General features: G+C 37.9%; 1 protein-coding gene across 11 annotated transcripts in view; it reads right to left on the bottom strand.

Annotated features, from left to right (window-relative positions):
* The window catches only part of SOX6 (SRY-box transcription factor 6), a 582,676-nt gene that overhangs the window by 384,741 nt on the left and 176,147 nt on the right, over positions 1-21,788 (bottom strand). For 2 of the 11 annotated variants that reach the window (XM_089521091.1, XM_089521098.1), the window contains exon 1: positions 16,647-16,793. The exons of 8 other annotated variants lie outside the window; for them this stretch is intronic. The gene's annotated coding sequence lies outside the window, so the exon portion shown is untranslated. Of the gene's footprint in view, positions 1-16,329; positions 16,351-16,646; positions 16,794-21,788 lie in introns of those variants that run through there. One more of the 11 variants, XM_089521085.1, reaches the window with a different exon arrangement.

The raw sequence follows: 21,788 nt of genomic DNA, 5'->3' as shown, positions 1-21,788 counted from the left end.
GGAAGATCTCACCCTTTCCATTCTCCTGATAGAAACAACTCCATCAGCGGAACCCAGCCATTGGAACTTGACCATAGTTGACATCATGAAAAGTGTACATTGTCAATCTACAGCCGACAAACACCAATCCATGCAATAGATTTAGGAAAGATAAGCATAGCTCCTCCCCAAACTATAGTCAATTGCATCATTCTCCCAACCTCTCACCCACCCAAGAGGATCTTGAGAGCCGAAAGACCTTTTGGAATGGAGATTCTAGCAGAATCCCTTGTGCAAGCTGAAGTTCTTCTCCACTCATGGAAGATATCACTGTCTCTAAGAATGCTTTTCTTAATTATTTTCTTTGTCATCTCAACTGCTTCTGTATGTGCCTTCGTGCAATAGTGTAGCTGTGGGTGCCTTTATTTCTCCATATATATCATATGGCTGCAAAGCATCGAGTCACTAGATCATACATTTACTTTTATGATATATTATGCTGTTTGATGTCACGTTGACATCTAATTGAAGTCATTTTTGCTTTTTTCGTCTTTGTTTTGTTTGAGTTTCAATAAAAAGAGACTTTCGTGCTGATGAGTTAGAATACTGACAGACATGAGCATCTCTTTTATGATGTATTGCCAAGTAATTGACTATATTTCTAGTTTCAGTTGAATGTATAGAAAGCCTCTCATTTCTAGGCAGATCTTTCAGTTCCTGCATAGTGCAAGATTTTTATAATTCAAATTTATAACCTCAGTAGTACATTTTTTTTCTACAACTTGAGATTAAAGATACAGATTTCCAAAAGACGCTTGACCTGCAATTGACTGCTAAAAAACAAAAAAATAAACCTTTCTAATCTTAAAATGATGTGAAGGTACCAAAGGAACTGTACTCAATGAAACTGAAGGCAGAAGCTTTGCTATTTCAACAGAGCAGAATGTTTTATGCTTACTGGTGATTAGGAATATCATAACATACAATAGCAAAGGTGCAGTTCCTCAATCAAAAGCAAAACCATGTAGTCTTACAAAGTCTTTATCTTTGTCTGCCACAGGATGCTGGTGTCTCACAAAATGACAAATCCCAGGATTCTGTAAGATGGAGCCATGGAAGTTAAAGTGGTGTCAAACTGTATTATTTCTACAGTGTAGATGCACCCTGAGATGTTCCCTCTTTCGGGGGAATTGTGTAAGTCTTCACATAGGTCATGCTTCCACAGATACCATAAAAAGGGAAAGGGAAAAATGGTCACACTCATATTCCAAGGTAGTCCAAAATTCATTTTGCTGTGTAGATCAAGCTATGGGAGAGCTGTATCTTTGCTTACAGAGGAGCACATTACTCCTTTGTTGCAACAGCTCCTCTGTTGCCACTCTGTTTCCAGGAACAATTCAAGTGCTGCTTATGACCCTATACAGCTAAGGTCCAGGCTATTTGAAGGACCATATCTTTCTATATGAGCCCGTCCAGTCTTTAAGATCTTTGGCAGAGACACTTCTCCTAATCTCACCACATTCACAGGCATGTTTATTGGGAACACAGGAAAGGGTCTTCCCTGTGGCTGCTCATAGACTCTGGAATTCCTTTCCAATGGAAGCTAAAATGGCTTCTTCTTTGCTATCTTTTCAGCAGCAGGTGAAGATTTTTATTCTAGCAAGCTTTGAGGAACTGATTGTTTTTCTAAGAAAATTGACTTTTATAGAGTTGTGGTTTTTTTATAGAGAGCCAGCATGACATATTGGTTTGAGTGTTGGACCAGGACATTGGGAGACCAGGGTTCAAATCCCTCCTTGGCCATGGACACAAAAGGCAAGTCATACTTTCTCAGCCTCAGAGGATGACAATAGCAAACCCTCTCTGAAGAAGCTTGCCAAGAAAACCGAATGATAAGTGAATGCCTTAAGGTCACATAAGTTGGAAACAACTTGAAGGTATACAACAGCAAAGTGGTTTACACAGTTTTAATTTTGTTGTTAATTTAATGTTATTTTAATCTTACCTTTGTAATGTTTTTGTAATGTAATGTAATGAAATACCATTGTGTTTCTCTCTATTTTGTAATCTACCTTCAGTCCCAGTTTGGAGGACAGGCAGTGTATAAATAAAGGGATGGGAGAATGGACTAGCTCTTTGTTTCCTTCTTCCTGCAAATGGGAAAGTTCAAGTGTGTGAACACAGAATTCCACTAAATGGAAGGGCATTTCTAATCTTTTCATTACAGACCTACAGACTGGTGGTCTCCATGTAAACAAGTGTAAGTGAAAGAGCTATGTACATCATAATAACTGGAATACTGCAGTTTTTTCTTCTGAAATGTATATCTTCATGAATGTAAGGTGCAATACACCCATGCCACACAGGCAACCACCATTTTCCCTCTAATAGGCCAAAATAGAAGATAGGAAAAGCATTCCAGCTCTTCTGTTTCTTCACTACATACCACTTCTCAAACCTGATCACCTCTGAATTTTTGATAACTAGCTTGGCTAATCATTTTTCCATCTTCTCATAAAACTATTTTTTAGATTATCAGACTAACAGCATTCAGCACTTATGGAGTATCATTTCCTCTTTTTAAAAAATTATCAGTTGTACAGTAAATTCCAAGAGTCCTGATTTTCCCCTTCTCCTCCACTGCACTCATTCTTATTGCATCATTTTCTCCTTTACATTTAAGCCCACAAATTAAATTCAATGCAAACAGCAAAGGCAAATACCTTTAGAAGACCAGACAAATATTTAAGAAGTGCAAAAAGAGAGACTGCGTCTATCTCCAGATCTTCCTCAACTTTTGTTTGCTAGGCAGGATTCTCCCACTTTTTTCTCCTTCATTTTAACAGAATGCCACACCTGTAATGGTACATTTCATAACCTATGCAAAGAGCATGAAGTTATAAACAATAGCAAGTGAATAACAAAGGTCAAAAATTTATATAATACCTTTTATCACTGACAGGGTAGAGGAAGAAGTTGAATTGTAAAAACAGCTTGTATCTGATAAAATAATGCAAATACACCTTCAGACTACATTATATTTAACAAAAGAAACTCCAGCTCAAAACATGTTATGTGATCTGCTCAGTTTCCTGGTATTATCATTAAGATATTAATGGTAGCTATCACAGGGGGAAAAACCTAGAATAGAATCCAGTCTCACAGGCACACAATATAGTCAGAAGAGTGTACAGTGGGCCCTTGTTATATGCTGGGGTTTGGTTCCAAGATCCCCCGTCCATCACAAAATCCGTGTATGCTCAAGTTCCATTAAATATAATGACATAGCAAAGTGGTGTCCCTTATAAAAATGGAAAATCAAGGTTTGATATTTGAAATTTATACTTTTTTTGAATATTTTCAAACTGTGGATGCTTGAATCCATGTATAAAAAATCCGTGTATAAGAAGGGCCAACTGTATTAAAAATGCATATGCGCACACACACTTAGATATCACCTGTCTGCACTGCACTACACAAGGATGGGAAGCATGCCTTAGAAATATTTTCCATGAAATCTACAAACCCATGCTAACAGTGGAAAGCCAGCTGTGTAGACAACACAGCCAGTGTTGGTCTCAATTGCTTCCATCAGCTGCATGGATGGGAACTGAGAAGAATGTTGGGAGGCTTTAACTCTTTGGGAATGGATATGTTATCTGTGTGCATCTGATCCACACAATTAACATTCTTGTATTAATTTGACAGAAGGCAATGATATAACTTCTAATGAGCCTAAAAGAGCTACACTTTTTAATAGTTCCATACATTATAGTTTCAAAGAGTATACCTACAATAGTTTATACTAAAATGTGAAGATAGAATGGATAAATATGCTTGCAGCTCAGTGTTGAGTATTCAGTGGCTGAAAGGGCCCATTCATATTTTGTTTTCGAAAGGTACAAGGGACTTTATATAAAACTCCCATCTACACATCAAAGACAGGTGAGTAGCTAGATGAAAGAATGAAGGAATACATAGAGACAGATAATTAAAATATTACACTCATAAAATAGTCCTAATATGAAAAGTAGATAGCTGGGAAAAATGCAATTATTAAGAAGAGGCACAGAAGAGGCTTTTTAAATTTCCAGTTCATTTGTTCTCAAATCAATACTAAACAAATGATATCGCTAGCTGCTTATTTAGCAATCAATACCTGCAAACATCCAAACATTTAAAGAGTAATAATCTCACTGAAATTAGTAGGAGTTATTTGGAACAAGCAGTTCATGAACTGCATCCACCGTATGACTTCAATAAATAACCTCAACAAAATTTCACTTTTAAGGTACTTATCAAAAATGCCTAAAAATCAACATGAAATTCAGCTGCTGTCTGTAAAGAAAAGTAAGAAGTAAGCATATTTAATTCACTAATTTATTCCCATGTGCACAGGATTGCAGCTAAAAATTTAAAATAGAATAAAAAATTATCAATCAATTAAACAAATGAAAGCAGCACAATGATGTCTGTATCAGCAAACAACATAGGATTACAAAACACAAATATTAACTAAAAGTATACAACAGGGCTAAAATATGGTGTATTAAAAATAAACAAATTTCAAAAGCCCAGGAAAATTAAAATTTCTCCTCTCGCTGCTGAAAAGACAATAAGCAAAGTCCAGGTGAACCATTGAAAATACCCTTTCACCAGTTGTCGCCCACCCATCTCCTAGCCCAGCAGCACTCACATTCTTTCTTATAGCTCATGAGCTGACTTTTGCAGCCTTAGCTGCCATGAATTTTTTTTCCACTCTTTGAAAGGAATGTAATGTATTGACCATCTCCATCTCTTATAAGCAATAAATTCCTAAGCTAACTATTACATGATAGCTGAAAGAAATGTTCCTCTGATTAGTCTGTAACTTGTCAATGAAACTTCTTGATTATTTGATGACCAGAGTTCTAATATTTTGAAGCTGAACATGGAACGCAAGAAATTTTTGAAAGTTAATATCTGGTGTTATGCAGATGAAGTTTTGAAAACACTTAAATGTTACCTAAGGATGTATCCACACTGCAGAATTAAAACAGTTTGCCACTTTAACTTCATGGCTCCATCCTGTGGAATCCTGAAATTGATAATTTTGTGAGGTATTCAGCCTGGTCTGTCAGAGAACTCTGGCACATCACCAAACTACAAATCCCAGCATTCTGTAGAACAGGGTCATAGCCTATAAAGGCCTACAGACTTTAACAGTATTCCTGAAGAAGAAAATGGAAGAAGACTCAAGACCAAATTAGTAACATCACCAAGATTGTTGTTCTTGATACAATGAATCTAAATAGCACATGTTATTGTTCAGTGAATTTCACAAGACTATTTACCATTTCGAAAGAGTCTGCTAAACCTCAGGCTTACTCCTGCCTCTCAGGACATTCCAAAAGGAGGCAATGAAAAGCTCCTCTTTTTATTATTAAACTAAACCACAATTCCCATTTATAAACAAGAGTTTCTTTAAAGTGTGGTCATAACAATTTATCATTTTGGATCTTAGCTTGTTCTCACTGGGCATCATTTTGTACAAAGCACCTTTACTTAAGTTCAAACATTATGTCAAACTGTGATTAGTTTAAAAGCAGAAGCATTGAAAGGGTAAAGTGAAGAGGAGGCAAGCTTAGGACATATTCACATAGTGAGAAACCAGTGTTTAATATGAACCAGGATAAAGGTAATAATGCATGCCTGTGGGCATTTGGAGTTCGTGGACAACCAAAAGAATTGATGTGCTGTTTTCCCACTATATGAAAGAAATCCAATGTTTCACTGGTGCCTCCAGCTGAGCTGTTCCTCCCAACCCTATTTCAATTGTCTGTGCTACTCTAAAACTAGATCCAAGCACTTCCTAGCCAACCAGCTTCATGGTAGGAGGTACAAAAGGGCTGCAGTGTTGAGGAAGGATTGCCTCCTTTCAGTTCTACCAGATCCTATTGTTCAGCCAGTAGAATGCAAGCAATGGTTACTAACCCTTCTTAATCTGTACAATACACAGTTGATGCTACGCCAAATGATGGCGATAAGCACAGAATTCTTCTTTTGTCCAGAAGACTTCAACCTGTATCAGGATTTATGAGTTCTGCTTTGTTTCATGTTTAAATGAAAGGAAACATGAAACATGAAACAAACATGCACCTCTATAGGCAGTACTTCCTGAGCAGCAGAATTCCTGCAGGTTTAGAATCATAGATTTGGGTGGGGGACCTATAGATCATCAGGTCCAACCACTCATTCAATTCTGGAAATCTATCTAGAGCATCCCCAGCAAGTAGGTGTCTGTCCATACTCTTTTTTTTTAAAAAACATCTAGAGAAAAAGACTCAAAGTACTCTTGCTGTCAAGAAGTTCCTTCCAATGTTCAATTGGAATGTAACCTCTTGTAACTTAAATCCATTAGGCCTGGTCCTACCTTCTGGGACAGCTCTTGAGATATTTAAATGATACAGCCATCTCAACCCCATCCATCAGTCTTCTCTTCACCAGGCTGAACATACCCAACTGTTTTAACCTTTCCTCATATATTTCGTTTTGTTTCACTCTTAATTTAAATATTTGACAAGCAAGGATAATTAGAAAAAAACAGATACTTAAAAACTAACTTACTCATTTTTATTCTATAGGAATCAACCTACGCCTATCCCAACAGAGAAATAGCATTCTGTGATGGGTTGATTCATTCATTGGAATAATTACAAAGGATCCTCAGAATGACAAGCAGTTAAAATATTATGGAGCCCTATTAGGAAAGGCAACATAAAGAGCCCATTGCAAAATTAACCAAGTGACAGGTTTAGATGTATCATCACTTATTTTAAAGAACAGTTTATTGACACAATAGCATATAGGATAGTGCTATAAATGTTGCCAGAGGAACAGTTTACAATATGCTTTGCCTTGAAAACCTGGTAAAAAATAAACCCAACAGACAGTGTTAGTGCTGTGCCTCTCTAATCTCTAAAGGCAATTGTATATACAGCAGGTCATAAACAAGGGTGTACAATGTCCATTTGCTTATTGCTTTGAAATCAGAAGTACAAAAGAGGAAGAATAAGATGTAACTGGCAAATTTGACCAGAGGCCAGTTCAGATAAGAAATGTGTTAAGGCCATGTTTCAAACATGTCTAAAACAAACAAACAAACAAAAAATCCTAGTGACATTTTGTAAGATCCCCTTGGATGTGTATATTGTCCTTCAGCAAATTATCTCAGTTTACAGACAGAGAGAAAAGTCTGAATTGAGCCTTTTGCTTACTGAAAACCTAGATGATATATGTTATTCTTAGTATGATATGGGGCCTCAAACTTTGGAAATAGCTTTGGGACAGGGGCAGGGACAAATCCAGAAATCTTACAGCACATATGGATTCTTCCATGTAGCCCTTTGACTCCAGGGACCCTTTCACACTATGCAATTATAGTGCTATGATTCTTCTTTAACTACCATAGAAGATTTTCACACCAGCTTAGAAGTGCTGGTAAAACATTGCTGGATCATTGAGGAAGTGCATGTGTGTGAAAGCCTGGTGCGCTTCCTCAACACGGAATCGTCAGCTCTCCTCTACCATCAGTTAATCGTTTGGTGAGAGGGGATTTCCTCTGAACAGAAACTTTGTGTTCAAAGGAAATTGCCTCTTCCCAAACAGTTCTCTGACACTAGAGGGGAGCCAACGATCCCTTGACGTTGATGAGGTGCACCAGGCTTTCACACACGCACACTTCCTCAACAATTCAGCAACATTTGACCATCATTTCTGAGCTAGTGTGAAAATCTTCATGGTTCCATCCTGTGGAATCTTAGGAGTTGCCATTTGGGAGGAGTATTTAAAATTTTCTGCCAGGATGTTCTAATGCTTTATAAAACTATCAATCCCACAATCCCATAAGATGCAGCCATGGCAGTTAAACTGGAATTGCAGTACAGTGCTATAACTCTGTAGTATGAAAGAGCCCCAACCTTATGTCTCCAGCACTATCAAAGGTACAGAATTACAAGGGAAGGGAGTAACAAAGATTAGGATATACACTCATACTAATGAATGCAAAGAAAAACAAATTATAGTGTGTTTTCCATCTTCACTATGCCTTTAGAAAAAGTACAGCTACCATGTCATGGTGCTAAACTTACATTCAGCATACATGGATCTATCTCTCTAACTATACAGAAAGAGAGTCCAGAGCTCAAGTGCAAAGATACAGGAAGGTTAGCATGAAGACAGTTTTTGAGCAGTTATACAGTATGGTTCCATCAATCTGCAGATTCTCCATATCTGAGATAGAAAAACTTGATATTTTATGAAGTCTAACATGGGAGAAATCATAGGAGATTATCACATGAAGGAGCAAAGTGGATTGCTCCTATCCTTAACCAGTGGTATTCGCACAATTGGGGAGAAGATTATTACACCTCCGCACGCATTTCCCATGCTTCCCCCATCCATAACGAGTAATGGACCCATTATTTGGTATTAATGGGAGTTTCCATTAATACCAAATGATGAATCCATTACTCTTTATGGATGAGAGAAGGATGGGATAAGTGTGCGGGGGTGTGATAATCTTCTCCCCAATTGTGTGAATACCACGCGTAAAGGACGGGAGCAATCTGCTTTGCTCCTGTCTGGAAATCTCCATACACTGGGGCTCAATATTGGCAGGGAGTTCATTATTAATTCTGTCTAATTGCACATATATTTTAACCAAACAATGAAAATATAGAATGCTGTTTATGGGCCTGAACAGACTGGCTGGAAAAGCTGGCTTCTGGGCAGCTTGGGGGCATGACACTTTTACAACACACACACCCTGGTGCCTGGAAGCCACTCAGTCTATCAAACGAGGCAGCATTCAGCCATTCTGGGGGTGTGACGTTTGGATATGCATGGAGTGCCTGGAAACTGCCTTGGGGTTGCACTGGGGCCACCTAAGGTAGTCCAAAACCAGTCCAAATAGGAGTGGATCTTTTCCGCTCCTATTTGGCTCAGCAGTGTAGGGCGCCTTCGGGACTACAGTGTGTGTTTGCCAGGTTCCGAGGCATCTTTGGCAGGGGCGGCTTCAAGCCACCACTTCATGGCCATCTGTTTTGGCCCTCTTGCTCTCTCTTTCTATGGTGCCCCACATGGTGAATTATAAGTCTCGAGGATGTCTGACTACACAGGAGTCTTGATGGTCCAATTTTGGCTAATTATTCTTGAGGAGGGCTCAGTTCCCCCTGTATAGTCTTAGATGGTGCTGAAGAGCTGCCCCCCCCCCACACACACACACACATATTTTGTTTCAGGTTACTTGGTCATAATAAGAAAGCAGCTTTTACATATCTGAAAGGATATCATATAGAAGATGAAGCAAGCTTGTTTTCTGCTGCTAGAGACTAAAATGAAAACCAGTGGATTAAAATTATAAGAGAAAAGAAATTCCACCTAAACATTAGGGAGAAATTCTTTACTGCAAGAACTGGTCAACAGGGGAATAAACTGCCTCAGAGGGTACTGGATGCCTTTTCTTTTCTTCTTTTGTTTTGAGGTCTTCAAACAGAGGTTGGATAGGCATCTTTCAGATGTGCTTCAGTTGTATATTTCTGCGTAGCAGGGGGTTGGGCTAAATGGTCCTTGTAACCTCTTCCAGCTCTAAGATTCCATGATTCTATAACTGACAGATCTGACTCTTAAATGTCCATGTTGGAATCCCATATTGTTGCTGAAATCACATTGCTTGCTTTCCCCTTCTCTCTCTTTCTTGTTATAGATTTCTTTTCTTTCATTCTTATTTAGAGTGCATTTACTGCATTGTCCTCTCCATGCTCAAAACAGTTACACTTATTGAATATGGCCAGTGCAAATAGAAACAACTTATGTTGCAGTTTATTTTTGCAGAATCTACCAAAAATTGTTTGTTTGTTTTTTCCAATATTCAGGACAAAAAGAACTTTTAAAAAACTTAAAATGCAGGAGAAAACAACACTAAAACCATTCCATATCCCTACAGCAGACTACTAAGTGGTAGTGATAAGACTGCTATTGTTATATACCTTCAAGCCGAGTCTAACTTACAGTGACCTTATCCAAGGGTTTTCTTGGCAAGCTTCAGAGAAAGTTTGCCATTGCCTTCCTTTGAGGCTGAGAGAGTGTGAATTGCATAAGATCACCTGGTCGGTTACCATGTCTGAGTGAGGATTTAAATCTTAGTTGACAATCTTAATTCAACATTCAAACCAACATTATTGATTTATTTATTTGTTTTATATCCCTCTTTTCTCCCATATGGGTTCCAAATTGGTTCACATGATACACTAAAACAAAATATCAAAAGCTAGTTTTAATGCAAAAATGTAAACAATTCACTTAAAATCATTAATTTAGACCAGTCAAAACCACACTGAACCCATATCAAATTCACTGTACCGCACTGAGTCGCCTTCCATCATCACCTTCTACTAAATAAGCCCATTTTTTCACCAGATAACAGTATCTTCCATTGGACAGACAGCATGTTATACAATGGTTCCATAGCAGAAAAACCAAAGCAAATAAGCCAAACTACAATAAGTTACCAATATTTTATCTCTTATTGTATATATACTACATAACAAGAGGTAAAAGCTTCAGTGTTACTATCCAAACTAACCCAAAATAAGATCATTTTACACTTGTTCATGAAGCAGTGGCTTTAAAGAAATGTAAGTTAATTATGAGGGGAAATCATGCTTTTGATCTTGTTGGAAGATAGATATCTGTTCCAAGAATATTTTTTTCTTATTCATATTTCCTAACTGGAACAATTGAAACAAAACCAAAAGTGAAACTGCTCCCCACCCTTTTCAGAGTATTTACATATTAGTACATTACTCAGAAGTACTAATCAGTCTTAACAGACAGTAGTCATGGGGTATTTAATAGTTACTTCATTCTGCAACAACTGTAATGTGATGATAGCCTTAAACAGGGTACAACAGATAAGCCGAAAGGAAGGGAAGAGAATTGGCAGAGTAGCCAAAAACCACTTTATACAGAATAACAGGGAGACATGGAAAACTGATTCATCACAGTGACATGCAATTTGATTACAACCACTCTGAAATCTTAATTCAGAGTTGGAACACACACACACACACACACACACTGCAATATGTGAAACCTGAGCCATGTTGTTTAGCATAAAAGCAAGAATGTTATGTAAGTTGGAAAGCAGAATGCAGTGTGTCTAAGCAATAATAATTTGTTCTTCAAAGTGAGTGCACTCATGAGGAAATTCTCCAAACTGAAGTAATGGTTATATCACAATAGCACTAATTTACTTGGCACTGAGAGTTGGCCAGGGTTTCTGAACAGATACATCTGATCTGCTTTTTGCTTATTATCATTTCCAGGATGTGTTTGAACAATACACTCTAGATCCCATCATGAGATGATCCCCGCAGCCATTCCACGACAATCGACACCTGGTAGTGTTATGTGAAAGCCAACGTTTCTCATGTATTTTATCAGTAAACCCAAGCTGGAATATGCAAAACTATTGCAGAATGTTCTGTGAATCTGTACCTGTCTATCACCATTCATCCAATGCCAAGACTGCATAGAACAATCATATAGATCATGCCATCAAAGGAAAAGAGATGTGCCATTGTATATGTGCAAATAGTCACTCTGTAAGCAATGTTGCCTGAACAGCTGCTGCTAGGAGAGGCTGAAGATCCTCCTTGCTTTTTTATACCTCTAGACATGAGCCAGGAAGTTGTATACAGGCAGCTGTGTGAATCCATGCATTTTGTGCACTGACAAAATGCTATATTGGACAGTGGAACAACTTGGATCTTTTGGCAGGCACCGTTTTGCTTCACTTGCTAGAAACATTAAAACAAAAATGGCTTTCCTGCTGATCAAATTTGTCCCAGCACTTTTAGAGCAGTTTTATATATGCAATAGTAAATTCATACTTAATGCTGAACATATGCTCATCATAGAATTGCAATCAGTCTTAGTACTTTTGCAAGTATCATACATTTGCAAAAAAAAAAGTACGTTGAATTAATTGCATTGTAATGTGTGAAAAGGCCGTTTAGTGAGCTGTGGGGGGGGGGGGGTCAGTTCATATTGGACTTATAGCAAGGGTAGGAACAGTGTGACCCTCCAGATGTTAGACTGCAACTCCCAGCAGTCCTACAGAACAGAGCCAATGGTTAGGAATTGTGGGAGCTGTAGTTCAGCAACATCTAGTAGACTGCAGAGTCCCAAACCCTACCTTAGAAGAACTACTACACAATACAGATTGGGAAAGCTAGCTCACAGCATCTTTGTAGTACTAGCTGACCATTGCTGAGTCCTTAAAATATGAGGTCGTTGAAATACAAAGGTACACACAAAATATAATGTAGTTTGTTCCAACTGTTTCAATGTATTTTGTCTGTTCATGCATCATCCTCAGATTCTAGCAACCACCAGAAATAAATGTTCTAAACAATGGTCTCATTCTTTCTCTCCAGACAACTCCCAGGAAAAAGCAACACATTCATTCTGCCCATTATTATCCATTACATGCCACCCCTTTTTGCATTATTCATTAAAGGACTAGACAGGATTTCTTGTCACATGCAACAAATATAGACATTCCAGTGGTTTGTGTTGCACTACAGTCTTATTTTAGGCTTCTTAACAAGCTTGCTCATAGCCATTTCCAGGCTATAACAAATGAAAGCAAAGTAGCCAAAATGTCTGTTCAGCCTCCATCACAAACTCATGACAACATGTATCTGCTGTCCATTGATACATTTTACATGTTTGGGTATTGTTAGGTAGAAGGGACCATTTGTATAAGGCTATTTGTTACATTTAATTTGTTAAATTTGTTAAATTTCTCCAAATACAAGCATGGTAAAATTAAGTATAGAGGAAGACAGATAAATTATATGGACTGGAGGTAGAGATGTGAAAATGGGTGGCCTCACTGACCCAGCTTAAAGTTAACAAGGAACCCTGCTTTTCGATTATGTTACATGGTGCCCTTACCCTTTGGTTCATGCACTTGTTTCCTTTTCCTCTTTCTTTTTGCACAAAATGAGAGGTTGAAAGCTGCTGTTTTTTAAAGTAACCCAGGCTACATCTACACTGCAGAATTAATGCAACTGGAGGCCATTATAACTGCCAGGGCTCAATGCTTTGGAATTCTGGGATTTGTAGTTTTGTTAGATATTTAGTCTTTAGCGGTTATATTTAGTCAGAGAGCTCTATTGCTGCAACAAACTACAAATTCCAGGACTCCATAGGATGGATCATGTCAGTTAAAGCATTGTCCAACTGCATTAATTCTTCAGTGTGGCAGCAGCCCCATTGCACCATTACAATTGAATGTGGGGAGCTGTGGTTTGTTCTAATTCTGATCAATGAATAATCCAAGATATCAGACCAGAGTCAGATCTCATTTTCATTTTAACAAACCACAGTTAGAGCAAAACACAGTTACCCAAACTGAGAGGTAAAGGGGGGTGTGGGGGGTGTGTGCCATTAATTTGAAAGTGAAAAGAATAGCTTTCATTCTCTTCCCCTTCTGTATAAAAGAGGAAAGAAGATAATATTTTCATACCAAGAGAAACCATGGTTCTCTACTGTAGAGACCATATTATTTCTATATATTCATTTATTTTTAATTTTTATTATATAGCCTATAAAATACAAAACTGAAAAGAAAATGAAAAATGTAATTGTAAGCAATGATATAAAACTGTCGTATCAACTGATCTTATAAACAACAAAATCATAATGTTTTGGCCATCACAACTACTTTAAGATCTATGTTACTTCAACTGGATTTTTTTCCCTCCAGTATTCAATAAAAACTGACCAGATTTAAACAAAGTTGTTCAAATGTTTTTATTTTATCTCTCACATGAAAATGTAATTTACAACTTTAAACATTACAGCATACTCATAAAACTTTTTTTCAGTTTAGATAACTCAAGGACTGTTGGCATCTTTCAGATCTTTCATAATTTATCCCTTCTGCTATAATCATTTAGGCCCTAGGGAAATTTATGTCCTCAGTATGCTAACTAATTATCTCTTGTTAATGTTTGTCAACCTATATGTCCAGCATATATCATACCTATTCCTTCTTTACTCTTCTGACACTCAAAACTATATGTACTTACCATATTAAGAATATTAGGAGCAGTCTACTAATTATTGCTGATTTAAATTCATTTCATTTTAATTCATAGCTTTATTACGGCCATTTGGCCAGCACAAAATTTAAATTCTGGTCCTTACACATCAGGAGAAACAGTTGAGTACAGAACAAAAAAAAAACCCAAAAGAAGTCAAAGGTAATAAGAAATTAATTTTGTTGCTGTTTGTATATTTACTTAATAAATAATCTTTCCTACTTCATAAGACATCTGGGTCCCAGTATAGAACCCAAAGGAGTACGTTTGATGCATAGAACTCAGTTTAAAAGGAGACACCTACAGAAGGAATAGTTTATGTCCAGATTCAGTGGAATCTGGAAGAGGAGATCTCTCCTGTCTACTACAGCCACAAGTTTTCCAGTTGCACCAGAGCCTGGGATGTTGGAGAAGGTACATCAGTGCAGCATGATATTTGTTTTAGACCTCTGTGTGTGGGGACAGTTGGGTATGGGTGTATGTTTACTTGCTCCTGTTTGTGGGTTATTTGCTACTGCTTATCATTTTTAGTTTTGTTTTTACACAATTCTAAAATACACACATCTTGACAAAAACCATGTTTCATTCACGCTAGAACATTTATGGCATATCTCTTATTCAACTTTGGAAATAGTATGCCTGTTACTTTTTTCATACCTTTTTCTTAAGAAATGAAAGTAGGGATTGGTCCATTAAACCTCTGCTAATAAACTAAAATTTATAATAGGTATTAAATGGATTACTGATTCTTGCTTGCAAACTAGCCTAGATTTATTAGAACAGGATCAAATTATATACAGGCAAAAACACATTTTTGAAGCCTAATCATTTCATGGAAATTCTACTTCAACCCCCCACCTCAATACTGGTATGTTAAAAACAACTGGCTAAGGTTTTGGAGATTCAACTGCAGTTTAAGCATGTTGTACTCAGGTCCACGTACAGATTAGAAAGATTTGATATTTGGCTATTTGCTGTCTGCTTCCTTAAATTTATCTTTCCTATGCAAACAGGAAACAGTTAACAGGAGGAGACATGGCCCTCATATAGCCCAGAGATAATGCACTGAACGTTACATACAAAAGATCCCCAGGCTAAAAAGGTGTTCTGGTAGTACAAACTGGATTAACTGAGATAGGCCTTCTTCCCTAAGCATTGGACTGTTTGCTTAAAAGGTAAATTGATTTGTTTGTGTCTAATGACTGACTGGAAGAGCACACAAAATGCAACAGCTGATAACTGGAAGATGGGGCATCTGACAATCATTCTGTGAAGAAGTCCTTCAGAAAAGCTGGCTAATAATTACTCTTTTCAAACAACAGAAAGCTTGGGTTTGCTGAGTTTTCCAGCAAACATGCCATAGCCTGTCACCTTGTCACTCACTCTTATGTTACCTTTTTTTACCTCTTAATACAGTACCTACAACTTTGAAATTTTCATGGAGAAGTAGTGTTTTAGGTAGGGTTGCCATAATTGTCCACTTTTACCAGGGACAAAATGTGGAACAAATTCAAGACCAAACTGTAGGACAACTGCAGGACAAAACTCAGCCCAAAATGTAGGACATTGAAGAAAAATGGTGGACCTTAAATGTCCTACATTTTGAGCTGAGTTTTGTCCTGCAGTTGCCCTACAGTTTGGTCTTGAATTTGTCCTACATTTTGTCCCTGGTAAAAGTGGACAATTATGGCAGCCCTAGTTTTAGGAGACATTGGTGAGAGTGGGGGCTTATGTATGCACTCACACAGGGACAAATTCTCCAGTCTCCATAATGACACCACTGTTTTTGTAATTACTGCTTTTCTTCATGTAGAAGCCCCACCTCATCTTTTTCTTCCTTCTGTAGTTTTCAATTCTCCACAGCTTTTACACTACAAGATAACTGATATACTTTCTGAAGCTGCACCATGGAGAATTATTCTGAAGAACACCACATTAAAGTTTGTTTTGTTTTTTCTAATCTACCCTTGTTCTTAACCGCAACCCAAGAAAAGTATTTTACAATCTAGTAACAGAAAAGAGCATTATTGCCAAAGCAGATTTTAAATATATATTTGATCACTTATGGGAGAAAGTGGGTTACATTATGCTCAATATACTTTGTCTTCCTCCCCCTCACCCTGAACAAATAATATCTAAAATTAGATATTTCCTCAAGGAAACCATTTAATCCTTTGAAGAAGATGTGTGTGCTTACCTGGCTCTGCCATTCCAAACCGACAGGCTGAACAGTATTAGCAGCTCTTTGGGTACTAATTCTTGCTTACTAGATGGATATTTTTCTCTTGCTGGATTAATAATCAACTTTCTAGATCAGTTCATTTGCAATTCTCTTCTGGTTAACCCTTTATATTATCTTCCAGTTAACCCTGAGCAGCATATGAACTTTTCCACCAAATGTTTTAGGACAAATGAAATAAAAGGATAAAGCTAAAACAAAATAGTTAACTGGATTTGGTTTCATATGCTCCAAATTTTTTTTTTGGGGGGGGGGGGCAGATAGAAAGTACTTACACATTAATCTAGTGTTTCAAGTTCAGACAATTAAAGGTTTTTCCAGTTCTTGATATCTAGTCACATGAGTAGCCAATGCTGTTGTTCCCACCATGATCCTACTCAGCTGTTGGCAGATCCCTTGGTTCTTGCCCAGTGAGCAAAGAAAGTAAGAATCATGGGAATTCTCAAATGCAGAATAAATGTTACTTGCTGCAACATATGACTAGTTATCAGAGTTATCAGTTTATGCAAGGCTGTCCATCTGTGTTGTCACAGGGAAAGAAAAAATAAAAATAAAAGTGGCCAAGAGCAAGGAGAAGATAAGAGGCATCCAGTTCAAGTGAGGGCAGAATTAAAGAAAGGGGAAAACCTAGCACTTATTAAAGTTTCCTTACCACCCACCCATGTTAATAAACAGCCCATGCTGGATGGGATGGGTTGGGGGAATTGCAATTATAGTAGATCAGTGTGAGCTGTTATTACAGACAGTTCAAGCAAGAAAGCAAAATAGAAAATTAGAAAGTATATACTGTGGTTAGAAAAGAGAAAGGAGACATGTTTGCTGACTGACAGTGTCATAAGGAAGAAGGCTAAAAACCTTGGTATCACAGCAGAAATGTGATGGCTGTAGCTCAGGTTAGGAAGGAAAAAGAAAAAAATCAACAGAAGTTCTGGATAACTAAGATGTCATGTTAAAGAAGAGGGAAAATAAAGGAAAGTGCAACTTGTCTATGCTGTCTATTCTTTTTAAAAATCAATGAGTTAGGTTTAGGGAGCCCTGGGCAAAATCCAGGAGATTGAAGCCTTTTCACTTTAACAAAAATGATTTCCCTGCAAAAAGCATGTTGGATCTGTTTTATTAAACAGCCCCAAAGTACCTTTATGTTCCCTACAGACAAAGGGCTGAACCTTTTCAAGATCAGACCTTACACAAAGAGGCTTGACCTTCCCTTTCCACAAAACAAGCAGCAAATGTATATTTTTACATTGGAGTAATGGGCTTTGTAGCAGCTCCTCTTAAAAACATTTGTCGTAAACTTTCCATGAGAACTGCTATAGACAGTAACATGCTGAAAAGTGTGGAAGCAAACTTTCTTCATATTTATAGTGAATATTATTCTTTGGGTGTTTGAAGGAAAACCTTTTTAAGAATCCAATAATGTGAGAAAGCACATCGGCTAAATTTATTGTTAAGTATCACATCAATGATACTCCTGGGGTTTTTTCTTTCTGGGAAGAAAGCTTGAATAATATTTTCTAACACATTGGAGTGCTTTCCAGCAATGTGATGGTCTACAGAGGCAGTGTGGTACAAAAGCACACAGGAACTGTCATTTAGTAAACAAGCCCTTTAACGTTTTATTTTTTTTCCAGAGGATGGACACAAATAAATCCAACTTTGTTTAGTAAAAGTGAACTAAAGTTATCTTTTGTTCTCTGAAAAGTACATTATCTCTCTTTCCTGTTTCACCTGACTAATCTTGAGGTATTTGTTCCATCACCTGACTTAGTGGTTGGCTAGAAATAATAAGACAAAACAATCTGCTATTGTTACATGAGACAACAACCTTTCATGTCCTTGAGCTCACCATGACCTTTCACCCTGCCTATCCCCCAATGGTCTCTCCTAACAACTAAAACTACACTCAGGCTGAATTCCAGATTGTCATATAAAGAGCCCTGTCCTTTCAAAACAAAACCAATTTTTACACCAAGGTGGGGGAGAAACACAAGTCCATTGTTCCCTCACAGATGGAAGTTAGAGTTACTAAGGCAACAGCCCTAATCCTCCTTTTAACCACCTTTTTCACATCATTGGCCTATCAAGTATGCTACCTTTTAACTCATAAGCTCAAAAGCTGGTAGTCTAACTGGCTGCTCTAATTAGCTACGATTTTCACAGTACAGACAACATGATGAGCTAATCGAAATTTGCAAAATAATGACGTACCTCCAGCAAATATTCCTCCTCCTGAGGCCCAGTCTTAGAATAACAATAATGAGACCATTATTAGAGGAGGGCATTAAAATGCTGCACTGCTGCTAAACAGAGAACTTAATTGTTCTGGTCTTGTCCATTGAATCAACAACCTATTGTTGCAAACTTGAAAAATAAAGGACTAGAGAATGGGTGCCATAATGATTGGTCTGTGCTGCCATACCAGCACTCTGCAGAATTGTTTTTCCTTTTGAAACTCTTGATGGACTAGTAGTTTTGTTTAAAAGTAATATAAAAGGCAATTGTTTGGACAAAAAGTGCTATTTATTGAAATCCTTAGAAGCAGTTGCAAGGATCTGTTCATGACCCCCTGAGATTTTTTTTTTTAAATCACAGACACAAGAATATGTAATTTACTATTGAAAGAGGTTTTTAGTACTGCCGGTGATTACCCTAGATACCACTGCTTATCTGGGTACTGTAAAGAGGGAGCACACTTCCTTGGAAATCGCTCGGATCAATAAAATGTCAAGTCTCGTAGACCAAGCTATGAACATATCAAGACAAGCTGGTAAGTGACTAAATATAATTTACTCAAAATAGTATATTTCATGGCTAAGTAGTTACTTATAAGTCAATGCTATCAACAAATAACTATATGCACTCAACACTTTTCGTAAAGCATTTGATCGCCACTTATAAAGGCTTCCTTTTCAAAATGGCTATGTACATGTTTCACTGCCAATGGTAGCTCTTTCAGTGTCAATGTTGCTGTCCATTCACAGACACAAAATACAAGTATTTCCTTCAAAAGTCTCAGAAGCAACAAGAAAAGGGAGTACCCATAATGTACTAACAGGCTGTGATCCATAAAGACTTTTGCAGAAAAGAAAGGCACTTAAGCTGATGTAAGACAGGGCCCAAACTTTCTTCTCTTCAGTTGCAGCCCCCCATGTCATATTTCAAAGTCTGTCAGGGTATTTCACCTCTCAAGAACAAGTTTCTGTGAGATTAAGGGTATGTCTACATTGACAGGAAAAGCCATCTTATTTTGGGATTACTCTGATCCACAGCAACCACACTCCCCTTCAAACACACTCTGGTCTGATACATTACACTGTGCACGGTCCCACGTCCATGGCTGCTCTAGGGGGTTTTTTCCTCTCTGCCCACCTCCCATGAGTACATACACACACACCACCTAATACCAACATCATTATGGAGCACTGTTGACACACACACACACGTGAATATCTGGATTTTATGCTGAAAACTGGGATAAAACCCCACTTTTTCTTCTGGATTAAAGCCCTAGGGCAATGAAAAGGAACACGTTCGCCCCCCAATCATCCTATACATCATTTGGACAGGTTGCTGTGAAAACTGAGACCACTTTATGTGGTCCGTGTAGATGCAGCCCAAGAAGCTAAATCATAGTAAACTCTGTTTGTGCTTCTCATGCCTCCCAGAATGAATACACATATATAGCATCCAAAATTAGTACAAGTAAGCAGACTTGTGCAAATTGCTCCAATTTTTTTTTCCCACTGAGAATTCCTAAAATGGATGGATGAACCAAGGCCACTGTTAAGTAAAGAGATTTTAAATTGTTTTGTGATAGTGGAGTGTTTTGGAAAGCAGTGAGCCCTCCTGCATTAGACATTAGCAGACATTGTATGGCGATCTATCAAGAATGTCAACAAAGGAGAATTCCCGCCTTGGCAGAGTGTTAGACTGGATGTCACTGGAGGTCCAATTCTTATGGGTCAATGAGATCTTCTGCAACTTCTCAACAGTTTGCCAGTCTGTACACATTTGCTTATCTATCTTGAACATGGATGCCATGCTTTGAATATGTTTAACTAATACAGTGTTATCAGTGTTTGTTTTATAAGGTACTTCTTAATTATATTTCTCAATTGGCAAAGAGTCCAGGCAAGGCTGCATTCTGTCACGCTATTTGTTCAGCTTGTATGCAAAAAAAAAAAAAAAAAAAGTCATACAAAGAGCAGGTTTGACTCAGAAAAAAGAGGAGTGAAAATAGGAGGAAGGAGCATCAACAAGCTAAGATATGCAGATGACATCATAATACTAGCAGAAAACATCATGGAGTTGCAGTCAAAAAATCAGAAAAAGATTAGAAATGGGAAGGCCAGCTATGAAGGAACTAGGCAAGATCCTAAAGTGTAAAGATACACAACTGAGCACTAAAGTCAGAATCGTCCAAGCCATTGTATTCCCCATCACCATGTATGGATGTGAATCAGTGAAGAAAATGGAAAAGAAAAAAATCAACTCATTTGAGATATGGTGTTGAAGAAGAGTACTCAGGATACTGTGGACAGCCAAAGAGACAAATAAATGGGTCCTTGAACAGATCAGGCCTGAGTCTCCCTAGAAGCCAAGATGATCAAAGTGAGTCCGTTCTCCTTTGGCCACATCATGAGAAGGCATGTCTCATTAGAAAAGACAATAAGGTAGTAGAAAGAAAGCAAGATCACACATAAGGCTAGACTCAGAACTTTATCACACAGGCCCTGGAATGGGCCTGTTGTGTTCTAAAAGGGAACATGATGGGGATGGGAGGCGGCATAGAACACATTTTACTGCACAGGAAGAATGCTGCCACCACCACTGAACATTCCCATCACATTCCAGGTGTGTTCCTGAAAATTGCCCCAGAATGTGATGGGAATGTCTGGTGGCGGCAGCAGCGTTCTCCCTGTGTGGTAAAATGCGTTCTATGCCATCTCCCGTCCCCATCACATTCCCTTTTAAAATGGAACTGTGTGATAAAGTTCTCAATCAGGGAGGTCACAGGCCTGAATTTACAAGAACTAAAGCAAAGCAGTGGAGGATAGGGGTTCTTAGAGATGTCTCATCCACAGGGGCTCCATGAATCAGGGTCAACTCGAGGGCAGTTAACAATTACAATAGCCCATCTTCACATCTGTTGAGATTGCCAACTTCTGAGAAGAATAGAAACCCTTTTATTTTATCTTCAGGGAAAATAGACATGTTTCCCATTTCTATAACTCACAATGGGGAAGTAAATAGCAGCCAATATATAGCTATTTGTTGCTCCTGCTTCAGTGACCAGACAGTTTAGATAGCACATGGCTCTCCACACATCAACTTATGCTGTCTCCATAAGGAATGAGGCATGCCCTCCACAAAGGAACAACTGAGGAAATGATAAGGCTCTGGAAGATAATGAAGAT

The sequence above is a fragment of the Sceloporus occidentalis genome, unplaced genomic scaffold (assembly GCF_023333645.1).
Source record: "Sceloporus occidentalis isolate IW3139 unplaced genomic scaffold, rSceOcc1.0.p SCAF_4, whole genome shotgun sequence".
Classification (NCBI taxonomy): Eukaryota; Metazoa; Chordata; class Lepidosauria; order Squamata; family Phrynosomatidae; genus Sceloporus; species Sceloporus occidentalis.
Note: the sequence above shows the minus strand (reverse complement) of the source record. Positions and strands in the feature narration are given on the sequence as shown.